Raw genomic sequence first — 13,548 nt, forward strand, 5'->3', positions numbered from 1 at the left:
CTGGGGGAAAAATAGTTACACTAAAAGGTAAATGATGTTGCTTGGGAGAAATATTCAGGTAGTTGGCAAAATCTGGGGGAGCAAAGTTATTTGCTTTTTTTTCTTTTGAATGAGCTTTGTTTTCCCACCCCATCTCCTTTGTTCTGTGCAGTCTTGGGGGATTCTAATTCCTCATCAGTGAAAGGGAGTGATAATTCCTATTTCATGAGGTTGTTGTGGGTATTAAACGAGCTAATATGTGAAAGTGCCTGATAGGTAATACATAGTCAACAAGAGGTAGCTACTACTACGTGATAGTATTTATGAAATTAATTACCAGTAAATAAGCATCTGTATAAACTTGATCCTCACTTTAATTTATCCTTGGACTCCCAGGGATTTTATTTTGTTTAAATAACCATATTACTTAGTATTTACTGGGCAGTGCTGATGGATGTATCATACTTGAGGCTGATGATGCTTTTGTTTTGCCAATGTGTCATGCACTTAAAAAACAAAATCGGACTTCATCTTAACATAAGGAAATATATCTTTTTAAAATTCTTTTTCTTCTCTACTGTTTTGTGCCCTATGTAATTTTAAAATTATTGTCAATGGTCTGCAGATTGACTGGTCTTATCTTTACCTTTTCTGTACCACCTGGTCACAACATTATTATTATATGCATTCAAATAGCTCTTTACAGGTTACAAAGCACTTTCCCATAAATTTATGGAGCTCCTAGGATGTGTTCATTCAATCCTTGAAGCAGCCATTGTAGAGGAATACCATTATTGTTTTCATTTTACAAATGAGGAAACTGCTTGGACTGAGCAAGTCACTTGTTCAGGGTCAAATACTAGTAAGAAGCAGGTCCAGAATCTGAATTCAAGTTTGTCTGTTTCCGAAGCTTACCCTTCCACTATGTCAGGCTGTTGAATGAATGATTATTTATTACTATTGAACTTAGAGAGTAAGCGGCATTCTACATTGAAGAAACCCCCTTTTAAGGAAAATAAACACAAAGTCATTTTCCTCTTTTAAAATATATTTTTTTAAAAAGCCTACAAATGAGTAGTTGGATGAAGTGTGGCAGCTTTTTCATGTAGGAAGTGATATAGCTAGTACAGTTGCCAGCTGTTCAAGGCTATCTTGGTCAATTCCTGACTCTGTCATGTAACAAGATGGATTACTTTAGACAAAATACCTAACTTTTGTGTTTCATTTTTCCCATTTATAAAACATAGTTATTAAGAGAACCTACTGCAAATTCAGCTGTGAGGACTAAATGCTAATTCCTTCCTTCCTTTGTTTTTTTACTAGGAATCTACCAAGAAATAGTTCCAGTCTAGCAGGGGCATCATGCCCAGACATGGCTGTCACACAAATCAAGAAATGATAGCACAGGGATACAAATACAGGTCTGGCACATAGTAGGTGCTCGATAAATATTAGTCGGAAAACTGAACAAAATAAACACAATACTGTGGGGGCACAGATGAGGTGGCAACTAACTCTGCCTGGTGGTTTCATGGAAGATATCATGAAGAAAGTGACTTTTGAGCCAGATCTCGAAGGAGGAATAAGATGGAGAAGGGGATGTGTGGACCAGATTTCAGTGTCAAACAACAACAGGCTCTGGAATGACAGGAACTGGGGTGGTGAGGTCAGCAGGGAGAAGTAAGGGCATCTTCTTCCTTCCTTCTTGTAGGCTGGTACCTGGTAGATTCTGGGCCTTACAATAGTTGAAATGTTCTGATTTGGGAAACTACCTTTATACCTGTTTCTGTAACATCAGAGTCTTCCAACTGTAAAAATGAGCAATGCTTTAGGTGCTGTCTGAACATTTTGTCTTGAGGCTTGAGGGCTGGTATGTGAGGCTATCTATAATTTAAGGAATACCAGTCTGATATGGGCACTGTTTATTACCAATATCTGCTCTCATTGGTCAGGCATGTGCTCTACCAATTGTTGCATATTTTACTATCACCAGATAAAATACTGATTGTCATGTTAAATTTTGAGGGAAGAGTAAACAATAAGGATCCGTTTCAATATATTTATACCTGCTACTTTTACTTTTATGAAATTTTCTTTTGCCTTTTAATTTGATTAATTGCGCAAACATTATTTCAGAAATTAGGGTCATTTTAAAAAAGAAAAAAAATGCATTCTTAGTTTCCACCCATTCTGTGCACAGACTTTTAAATTTTTTGCGTTTCCTTCTAGGACTTGTTGTTTGAACACACCATTCTGCCCTTGAACCATACTCCTCCAGATAACATTTTTTTAAAAGATTTTGGTTATATTTTTAATTTTCAGAAGTAACATGTATTCAGTGTAAAAATTTTGGCATCTACAAATGCAGCAAGAAGAAAATTAAAATTACTTATAACTAAGGGAACATATATGGTTCAAGTGGTTCAACGCCTGCTTTCCATATGGGAGGTTCTGGGTGCTATCCCTAGTGCCTCAAAAAAAAAAAAGCAAAACAAACAAAAAACCAGCTCAAGGGAGCCATGTGACTCAGTGGTTGAGTATTGGCTTCCCACACATGAGATCCCGGGTTCAAACCCCTGCCCTGGTACCTCAAAAAAAAAAAAAAAAAAAAAATTACAACTGCAACATTCAGAAACAACAATGTAATGTTTGTTGTTTTTCCTTCCAGTTTTGTGTTCGTTTATTGATTGGTTTATTTGACCTAAGATACAAAGGGTTTAGTTAACCACATCCTCACTACATAGCATTTTATCATCTTTGGTCAGTGACAGTGTCACTTTTTAATTTTATTTATTTCTTTTTTCCCTTTTCCTTCCCCACATAGGTAACTAGGTTTTATTTAATGTACATCTTTTCATTCGCGTGTGTTCTTACAAATTGTGAATTTTTGTTTTGTGTGAATTGTGTTTTTAATTTATGTTAATGGTGTAGTGCTTAAATCTCATTTTGTTTTTACATTTTTTTCACTCAGCATTATGTTTTTAGAATGCATTCATGTTGCTATATAAACAACTAATCCATTGCTTCCAATTGCTGCATAGTACTTCACAGTGTAACATCTATCCAATTTAGCTATCCACTCTCCCAGTGATAGACAACCAGGTTGACTCCAAATCTCTGCTACCATAAAAAAACACTACATTGAATTTTTATTTGTGCAACTCTTATGTGCCTACATAAGAATTTCTTTGGGATTTATCCCAGGACTGGAACTGTGGGGTCAGATTGATCTCGACAATGGCTATACAATCCATACTAGCAAGGCATGAGGATTCCAGCATCCCCAGGGACCCACCCGCTCTTGGCATTATCAAGTGTATTAGTCAACCAAAGGGGTGCTGATGCAAACTACCAGAAATCTGTTGGGATTTATAAAGGGTATTTATTTGGGGTAGAAGCTTACAGTTACAGGGCCATAAAGCATAAGTTACTTTCCCCACCAAAGTCTGTTGCCTAGTTTTGGAGCAATATGGCTGCCAGTCTCTGGGAGGGCTCAGCCTTCCTCTCCCTCCTAAGGCTCTTTGGTCCCAGCTTCCTCTGTTCTTAGCTGTATGCTGGAGGGTTCGTCTCTCTCCCTGGAGCTCATTTCTTCCTGGGCTCAGCTGCAGCTGTAGGCTATCAAACTCATCTCTCTTCCCAGGATCTCTGCAGTCTATTGAGCTGTCTCTCTTCCTCTGTGTTCTTATTCTACTTCCCCGGGACTCCAGCATCAAAAACTAAAAGTCTTTCCTCTGCTGTGTTTTTTCTCTCAATGTCCTACGGATGTGGCTGAATCAAAGCCCTAATTGTAATTTAATCAAGTAAAAGTAAAACCTCTGAATTTAATACAATCTATTATGCCCAGAGGAACAGACCAGTTTACAAACACAATCCGTTATCTATTTTTGGAATTCATAAAAAAAAAAATCAAACTGCTACATCAAGTATTCTAATTTTTAAGTTTAATAGATGTAAAGAGATAGTTCATTGAAGTTTTACTTTGCATTTCTCTGATGTTTTCAAGCATCCCCTCATATGTCTTTTGATTTTGGAATTTCCTCTCTGTTCATATCTTGTGCTTAATTTTTTCTAAAAGTTTTACACCACTTATTTATATAAAAGCTTTCTGTATATTAGGTTGTGATGATTTGGAGTTCTATGCATCCCCCCCCCCAATTTTTTAAACTTAATCCATTGCTGTGGGTACAAACCCATTGTATGTAGGATCTTTTGATGAGGTTACTTCAGTTAAGATGTGGTCCAGGACAGATCTTAATCCTACTAAGCAGAATGAAACTTAGACAGAGGGAAGAAGCCACAGAGGAAGTAGCCAGAAGCTGAACATCAATAGAACTCAGAAGCAAAGGGAGAGACCAGGAGACGCTGCCATATGTCTTCCCATGTGACAAAGTAAGGACCAAGGATCACTGGCACCCAGCCCAAGGACACCAGTCTTCAGGAAGAAAGCATCACCTTGATGACACCTTGATTTGGACTTTCTTTTAGCCTCAAAACTATGAGCTAATAAATTCCCATTGTTTAAGCCAACTCATTGCATGGTATATGCTCGAGAAGCCTAGGAAACTAAAACATTCTGTTATCTACTTACTTTATCTACTTACTTTGTCTATAGTATCCTCTGTCAAATAGAAATTCTTAGGTTTTATGTAATTATATTCATCAATTTTTTTGTCTTATAATTTGTGCTTTGGAAATTTTGTTTTCCCTCAGTCACAAACTAATGAGAGTGTCCTATATTTTTTCTATAGCTTTATAATTTTATTTTTCACATTTGTTATGTCTTTCATTCTTCTAGAGATTACTCTTGGATATGGTGTAAAATCGTTGGAATATGGTCATTATGCTATTCAATTCTTCAGTTTCTTTGCTTATTTTTCTATCTGCCTGGTAAATCAGTTTCTGAGAGGGAGATATTAAAACCTTTGCCTATAATTTTTCATCTACCTATTTTATCCTGCAGTTCGTATATTTTAGCATTGTATCATTAGGCACATCTATGTATTTTGCCATTGCATCTATATGTTTGCATGTTGTTTCTGTCATAAATATATAATGACTTTTGTCCCCTGTTATCTTTTGAGATGAAAATTCCTCTTTGTCAGATATTAAGATTGAAATGTAGTTCATATTTGCCTGGCATATCTTTTTTAGTCTTTTTATTTGTAATCTTCTAATTTTTTAGGTTTTAAGTTTATCGCTTATGGCCAATGTAGTGATGGATGTAATTTAAAAAATACATTTGGTGTTTGATTGCCAAAGGAAACAAATACAAATCATTACCAAAAGAGGGGGGAATGGAGGCTGGGACACCATTAAACAATATATAACCATTTTTTCTTTCATATGAAATAAACTTCCTTGAGCCTCAGTTTCTTCATCTGTGAAATGGAAATGATAACACTTACCTCAAAGTGGAGATATGAAGAGCAAATCAGTTAGTTGATATGAATGTCCCTTATGAATCAAAAAATGCTGTGCAAAAATTAGTTACTATCCTTGCTCTTGCATTCATGTGCTATTACTGTCATTTGTTTAGATGTTGGTTTTTATCTGTACTGTTGCAAGGGAAATACCCTCCCAAATAGCATTCTCCCTAAATTGTGCTGATGCCTGTAGAATTGATTTTCCTTTCTTGAGAATAATGAAAGGACAAGTTATTAGAATCATCAATGCATTTTCCTTCTAAAGAGTCCTAAAGTAGCAGGGCAGAGGAACTTACTAGCATAGCTGCGCAACTGAAAACTTGGTGCAGTTGTGCTATATTGGACTCCAGTCCCTTCTCTGCCTTGAATTAGATGTTTGACCTTAGCTAGGTCACTTAAACTCTCTGAGTCTCAGTGTCCTTGCCTGTAAAATAGAGGTCATAGTAGGCAAGTCTCTTATTAGGGTTATGGTAGAATTAAATAAGATTATATGTAAGAGGTCCCAGTCTTGGAGAAAATTCCAAGCTTGTTAGACAAAACTTTCTTATTTCCATTCTGCTACATTGTGGCTAGATTGTGTGCAGGTTCTTTCTCATCTGTGAAACACGTTGAATTGCTCTGTCTCCTTGGAGAATGACTGTTGTTCCCCTCAAGATCCCATATATGCAGAATTTGGACCAGGAATACTTGCCGGAAGGATAGAGTCTCATAAGAGAAATCCTGTTCTTTATAGGCTACTGGCATTGATAAGTTGACTTCTTTCACATATGAAGGATTTAGATTCAGGCTAAATCAAAAGATATTGGGTACTTGCTATATTTACTGGAATATACTCTTCTACCATATGATTGCTCATAAGACTTTAATAACCCTTGCTTTAGGTATTGATACCCCCATTTTACTGATAAGAATATGGAAGTTTACATAAATTAAGTAACTTAACCCAGATGACGAATTTGGTAAGGAGAAAAGAGACTGTCTAGTGTAATATGAGGAGGGTGTGCCTGGGAGTCAGAGAGAGCTAAATTAGGATCTGAGCACTGCCATTTCTAGATCTCAGACTTTGGTTCAATGACCTAATCTCTTAAATCTCAGTTTCCTCATTTATAAAGTGGGGATTAAAATAGTATTAACCTCACATGACTGTTGTGAGGTTAACTTGTAAAGAAGAGTGCCTAGCACATGGTAGGTGCTCAGTAAAGGCTTGGGTACCTGAAAAATGCATCGGGAACCCAGAGCCCACAGAGCCCACCTATTGTTCAGCCCTTATGGGAAAAATCACCATAATCAAACTCCTTTAGAACATAGACATTCACACGATTGGCCTTACACATTCCTTGGGCTGTGATTCAAAATGTCAATTCCGGAAAGGAAATCAAGCAGCAAGATACAGTGAAAGGAGCTCAGGAGTAGGAGTTTAGATACCTGGGATCCAGCATTGGCTCTTATTTAGTGTATATGTGACCGCTTGCCTCCCTGAGCCTCAGCTTTCTTATTTGTAAAATAGAGAAAGATATTCCTCAGCTTTCAGTTTTGCCGGAGCTACAAATGAAGAAGGACGTAAACACTTTTTACAGGTTTAGTAATGTTGTGTAAATGGGAGGGGTCTCAATTAATACTTGCTATTCTCCCCGAAGGAGGAGGAGTGAACAGGACTCGATGATAACCTGAGGCCTACCTCCTAAATAGCAACTGTCTTCCTAGTGGGGGAACCCAGCCCTTATGTGAGATCTGATTAACTATTTGCTGTGCTCAGATATCAATCACTGTGCCTGCTAAGTGATTGTGCAGACCATCCCTACCCACACCCTGCCCCGACACAGCTGTTTGAATCAGAAGTGAGACTCTGGTCCAAAGGCAAGCATCCCACGGCTTGCCAACGACCTATAGATGTGACTTGGCCCCCCAACCCCCCAAATGAGTTGGACAAATCAATATTTCCCTCTCAGGATTCTGAATTGGGAAACATGATTAGCAACAAGAACTATGACTAAAGGATGTAAAGAGAGACCATAAAATTGAATGGGGTTATGTGTGGGAGGACATTGAGTCTGGGCTGTAACAGACCAAACTCTATAACCTCAAAGTTATGAGGAAACAGAAATTATAAGTAATTGGAAGCTCTGAAGTAGGAAAAAATATTTGTTCATTCAACAAATAACTCTGGAGTTCCTTCTATGAACTGTATTAGGCTCTGAATATACAAAGGTGGCTAAGATACCTTCATAGCATTTAATTTTAGTGGAGAAGAGAGACGAAACAAAGTAAACAAATAATTCAAATTATTTTAAGGGCTAAGGAGAAAACAATTCTGAAGCTGAGATGGAACATAAGAAGAAGGGTCGTACTTAAGAAATAGCATGATGAATGCATAATTACAACTAGATTGGAAGAATGAGAAGGAGCCAGCTATGTGAAGAACAAGGAGAGTGTTTCCGATAGAGGATGCATAACTCCCTGCCACTGACAAGAAAGAGCTTACCAGGTTCAAGGAAAGGGGGTGGAGAGATGGAATGGGGAGGGCAGGCACATGGCTGAAGCGAATTGAAGGGAAGCCACCTGAGATAAATTTGGGGGGTGTATTAATTTCCTATGGTGCCAAAGCAAATGACTGCAAACTGTGTGTCTTGCAACAAGAGAAACTTATTCTCTCATAGTTCTGGAGGGTGCAAGTCCAAAGGGAAGAGTCCTTCCTTGCCTCTTCCAAGCTTCTGATGGTTGTTGGCAATCCTTGGCGTTCCTTGGCTTACAGCTGTGTCACTGCAATATTTGTATTTGCCTCAGTTGTCACATGGCATTCTCCTGTGTGTCCCTATGTCCCTGTGTCTTCACACAGCCTTCTTATAAGGACACCAGTCATTGGATTTAGGGCCCACTCTAATCTGGTAGGAACTCATCTTAACTTGAATATATCTTCAAAGACCCTATTCAAATAAGTGCCAGGGATTAAGACTTGAACATATCTTTCAGGGAGATACAATTCAACCCACAACAGGGGGATAGGCAGGAGGCACATCACATAGGAGCCTGAGGCCTTGATAAGGCATTGGGATTATAGTTTCCATGCAGAAAGAAGCCATCAAAGTATTTTAGGTTGGGTAGTGACATAATTCTGTATAGTGTGGCAGATAATCTTGCAGCCTGAGGGGTTAGTCTGTGTCCAATCTAAATTCTACCATTTACCAGCAGTGTGATTAAATTGCTTAATCTCTCTGTGCCCCAGTGTCCTTACCTATAAAATTGGGATAGAATTTGATTTTACCTCATGGAGTTATTGTGAAGATTAATCAGATATACATAAAATATTTAAAGCAATTTCTGGTAGTTTAATAAACACTCAATAAATGTAAGCTCTTATTATTATTATTTTTTAAATCACTGTGATTACTGTATGGAGAATGAATGTCGATAAAGTAGAGAAGATAAAGAATGGATGAGAGGGAAAAAGATGAAGATTGAGGGAAACAGATGTGGCTCAAGCAATTGGGCTCCCGTTTACCATATAGGAGGTCCAGGGTTCGATTTCCGGGGCCTCCTGGTGAAAGGCAAGCTGACCTGCCCAGAGCACTGGCCCGCACAGAAGAGCTGGGCTGCGCAGGAGTGCTGGCCCATGCAGAGAGCTGGCACAGCACGATGATGCAACAAAAAGAGACACAGAGGAGAGACAATAAGAGACGCAGCAGGCCAGGGAGCTGAGGTCGTGCAAGAGATTGAACACCTCTCTCTTACTCCGGAAGGTTCCGGAATCAGTTTCTGGTGCTGCCTAAAGAGAAGACAAGCAGACACAAAAGAACACACAGAGCAGACAGCAAGTACAAAAAACAACGAAGGGGTGGGAGGAAAATCAATAAAAAATAAAAAAAGGAATGAGTGGAGGCCATTTATGAGGCTGACGAGTAATCTGGGTGAGAGATGATGAGAGAGTGAAGTGGTGGTGGTGGAGACAGAGAAAAGTGGACTAATTTGACATATATTTGGAAGCAAAATTTTCATATTTTGCAGATGGCATGGACATTGTGGGTGAGGAAAATGGAAGAATTAAGAATGACTTCTAGGTTTCTAGTTGGAGTAACCAGGTGGGTGGAGGTGACTGAGAGGGATGAGCCTGGGGAAAGCAGATTTGGCAGGGAAATTCGTTTTATTCTATGTTAAACTTGAGATGTCAGTGTGACATACTAGTGGATGTCAGACTGTTATAAGTTTTGAAGACAAGAAAGTAGATCTGGAAGGAAGATATGAATTTGGAAGTCATTAGCATAATCAGAATTTGAAAACATAGATATAGTTGGGGTCATCCAGGAAGAAAATATACAGAAAGAAATGAAAAGAGCCAAGAAGAGTCCTGAGGAGCACTAAATTTTAGGATGGTTGACTAGATAAGGAGAATGGAGAGAGGCTTGTGAGGAGAAAGTAAATCCAAAAGAGTGTGGTATCACAAAAACCAAAAAAGGAAAGAGTTTCAAGAAAGTTGGAGAGATCAGCTGAGTCCAATTGCAGAAGATGCAATAAACAAAGATGAGAAAAATGTTTGTCATTGATGACCTTGATGAGCAGTTTCAGTGAAGTGGGGCACCTAAGCAAAAACCAAATAACTGGAAGAGTGAATTGGTGGGGAGCCGATGTGTCTCAGTGATGGAGCACCGGCTTCCCTCATATGAGGTTTTGGATTCAATACCTGGCCCCAGTACCTCAACAACAACAACAACAAAGATCTTTAAAAAAAATGAACTGGAGATGTGCTTGCTTTGATAGCACATATACTAAAACTGGAACAATACAGAGAAAATTGATATGACTCCGACAAAAAGATGGCACACAAATTTGCTAAACATTCTACATACTTTTCATAAGATTTTGATTTTGAACAATGTTAACTTTTGCACATTCAAAATGAAAATTAAATCAACAAGAATGGAAAAGGATCATAAAACTTAATATAAACAGAAACAAATGAGCCTAATTATATTTAAATAAATAATTTAATTACCCAGAAGAAAAAAATCCAATGCAAATAACTTTTACACAAAAGAATTTATTTTTAGTTGTAATGAAATATACATAACACAAAAAATCATTTTAACCATTTTTAAGTGGACAATTCTTTGACATTAAGTACACTGACAATACTATGTAATATTCACTGCTATTCTCAGACTATTTTTAATCATCCCAAACTAAAACTCAAACTCATTTAGCAATAATTCTCCATTCTCTGTCCCCTCATCCTTTGGAATCACATTTTGCTTTCTGTCTCTATGAATTTGCTTATTCTAAGTATTACATATAAGAGAAATCATAACAATATTTGCCCTTTTGTGTCTGGCTTATTTCACCCAACATGATGTCTTCAAGTTTCATCAAAGCCAAATAATTTTTTTTTAAACATAACCCATTTTTATTTTAAAAATTCATTTTATTTATTTATTCCCACCCCGCCCCGCCCCTGTTGTTTATGCTTGCTGTCTGCTCTTTGTGTACATTCGCTGTGTGCTCTGTGTCTGCTCCTCTTCTCCCTAGAAGGCACCAGGAACCAAACCTGGGACCTCCCATGTGAGAGAGAGGCACCCAATCACCTGAGCCACCTCCACTCCCCTCTTCATTGTTTCTCCCATTGTTTCCTCCTTGTGTCTCCTTGTTGTATCAGCTTACTGTGCCAGCCCGCCATCCTGCTTATCTTCTTCAGGAGGCACAGGAACTGAACTCAGGACCTCCCATATGGTAGGCGGGAGCTTAATTGCTTGAGCTACATCTGTTTTCCCCAAGTAACTTTTGAAGACAGTACTCCAGCTGTATACCTATAGACTAAGACAACAACAACAACAAAACTGCAAACAAATCTTGAACCTTATTTAGTAGGTTGATTTTGGTAGTGGAATGAAGCTATATTTTGTATAACATAAAACTGAGCAAATGAATAAATTCATTGATGTTTTGGGGAGCCAGAGTTTTCACTGTGGGAGAAGGAAGCTGCAAATGAGGAATGGGAGAAAGAACCTTGTGGCACTGAATTAGAATTAGAGGTACCAGTTATGAATTAATGATTAAAAATAGTTGAGCTATATGAAATTGCTTTTTTCCCCTCAGCTCTGTTCATTAAAATGCCCTACAAGCAATTATACCCCAATAGCAATGAGCATACCTGCTGCTAATATCTTGGTTTCTAAATACTATTCCCCATCAAAAGGAACCAGAGCCCTTTGAGAGATGTCTGATTCTATGACTGGACAAGGAAAGTACAAGATGAGCCTGGAACATCTTATATAACCAGAAAACAAGGAAGCAGTTAAAAAAATGACAAGGATGTAAAAAGGACACAGGAGCCTGCTGGAAGGGGCTTTCATTAACCAAATTTGGGGAAAAGTTGAACATTAAGATTAATAGTGACAGGAATGGATTATAACCCATGAAATAAAATAAGAATCCATGAGTCTATATCAATGATCAATCAATCAATAAATAAATATTCTGCTTACAATAAAATGCCAACTAAAAATGTAGAAGAAACATTAGATTTAGAAAATCACCATTTTGCAACCGCCATGGAAATAATTGATTCAGGCAAGAATGATTAATGTATATGGGAAACGGACTTTGGCCCAGTGGTTAGGGTGTCCGTCTACCACATGGGAGGCCCGCGGTTCAAGCCCCGGGCCTCCTAGACCCGTGTGGAGCTGGCCCATGCGCAGTGCTGATGCGCGCAAGGAGTGCCGTGCCACACAAGGGGTGTCCCCCGCGTAGGGGAGCCCCACACGCAAGGAGTGCGCCCGTAAGGAGAGCCTCCCAGCGTGAAAGAAAGTGCAGCCTGCCCAGGAATGGCGCCGCCCACACTTCCCGTGCCGCTGACGACAACAGAAGCGGACAAAGAAACAAGACGCAGCAAAAAGACACAGAAAACAGACAACCAGGGGAGGGGAGGGGAATTAAATAAATAAAAATAAATCTTTAAAAAAAAAAAAAAAAAAGAATGATTAATGTATAATGAAACCACTGAGCAAAAGTTTGAAGAAGAACAGGGTATTTACATATCTCAAAGTGCCTCTCCTCAGAGTTCTTATAACTTACATATGAAAAATGCTACCTTTACAGTGGAGAAACCTGGAAAATACCACCTTAACCAACTGTCAGAGTGAACAGCACCAACAATGGGACCAAGTGACATCATGTTTCTCCTCATGTGATATCCTGAGGTCACAACATCACATAGGTAGTATTCCTGCTACCCCTCCAAAAATAAGAGGAGTATAAATCTGATCATGAGAAAACACCAGACAAACCCAAAATTCAGGGAAATCCTACAAAACACCTTAAAAAATGTGAATATCATGAATAACAGTGAAAGACTGGGCAACTGTTCTAGAGTAAAGGAAATTAAAAGGTCATGACAGTTAAATGCAATGCATGATGCTGGACCAGACATTTGATCAGATCCTGGATCTGGGAGAAAACTGTTGTATAGGATATTAGGGGACCAACTGGTGAACTTTGAATATGACCAGATATAAGATAATAGGATTATATGACTTTTAAACTGCCTAAATTTGATCTCATGCTGGGTAGGTATGTGAGTATATAAGAGAATGCCCTTGTTCTTAGAAAATACACACTAAAGACTTTAGGAGTAGGGAAGCAGATTTGGCTCAATGGATAGAGCATCCGCCTACCATGGGAGGTCCAGGGTTGAATCCCAGGGCCTCCTGACCCGTGTGATGAGCTGGCCCATGCGCAGTGCTGATGCACGCAAGGAGTGTCATGCCACATAGGGTGTCCCCCGCTTAGGGGAGCCCCACGCGCAAGGAGTGCACCCCATAAGGAGAGCTGCCCTATGCGAAGAAAGTGCAGTCTGTGCAGGTGTGGTGCCGCAAATACAGAGAGCTGATGCAGCAAGATGATGCAACAAAAAGAGACACAGATTCCCGGTGCCACTGACAAGAATCCAGACAGACACAGAAGAACACACAGCAAATGGACATAGAGAGCAGACAATGGGGTGGGGAAGGGGAGAGAAATAAATGAAAAATAAAAAAATCTAAAAAAAGACTTTAGGAGTAAAAGGACATGATAATTGCAATTAAAATGGTTTAGGGAGAGGATGTGGCTCAAGTGATTGAGCACCTGCTTCCCACATGGGAGGTCCAGGTTTCAGTTC

General features: G+C 38.9%; 1 non-coding gene across 1 annotated transcript; it reads left to right on the top strand.

Annotated features, from left to right (window-relative positions):
- The first annotated feature begins 10,138 nt into the window (after positions 1-10,138).
- On the top strand, positions 10,139-10,245 carry LOC111760014 (U6 spliceosomal RNA). Its single transcript, XR_002793821.1, has one exon. It is a non-coding gene; the product is annotated as a U6 spliceosomal RNA (small nuclear RNA).
- The last annotated feature ends 3,303 nt before the right edge of the window (positions 10,246-13,548 follow it).

This window comes from Dasypus novemcinctus, chromosome 9, assembly GCF_030445035.2.
Source record: "Dasypus novemcinctus isolate mDasNov1 chromosome 9, mDasNov1.1.hap2, whole genome shotgun sequence".
Taxonomy (NCBI): domain Eukaryota; kingdom Metazoa; phylum Chordata; class Mammalia; order Cingulata; family Dasypodidae; genus Dasypus; species Dasypus novemcinctus.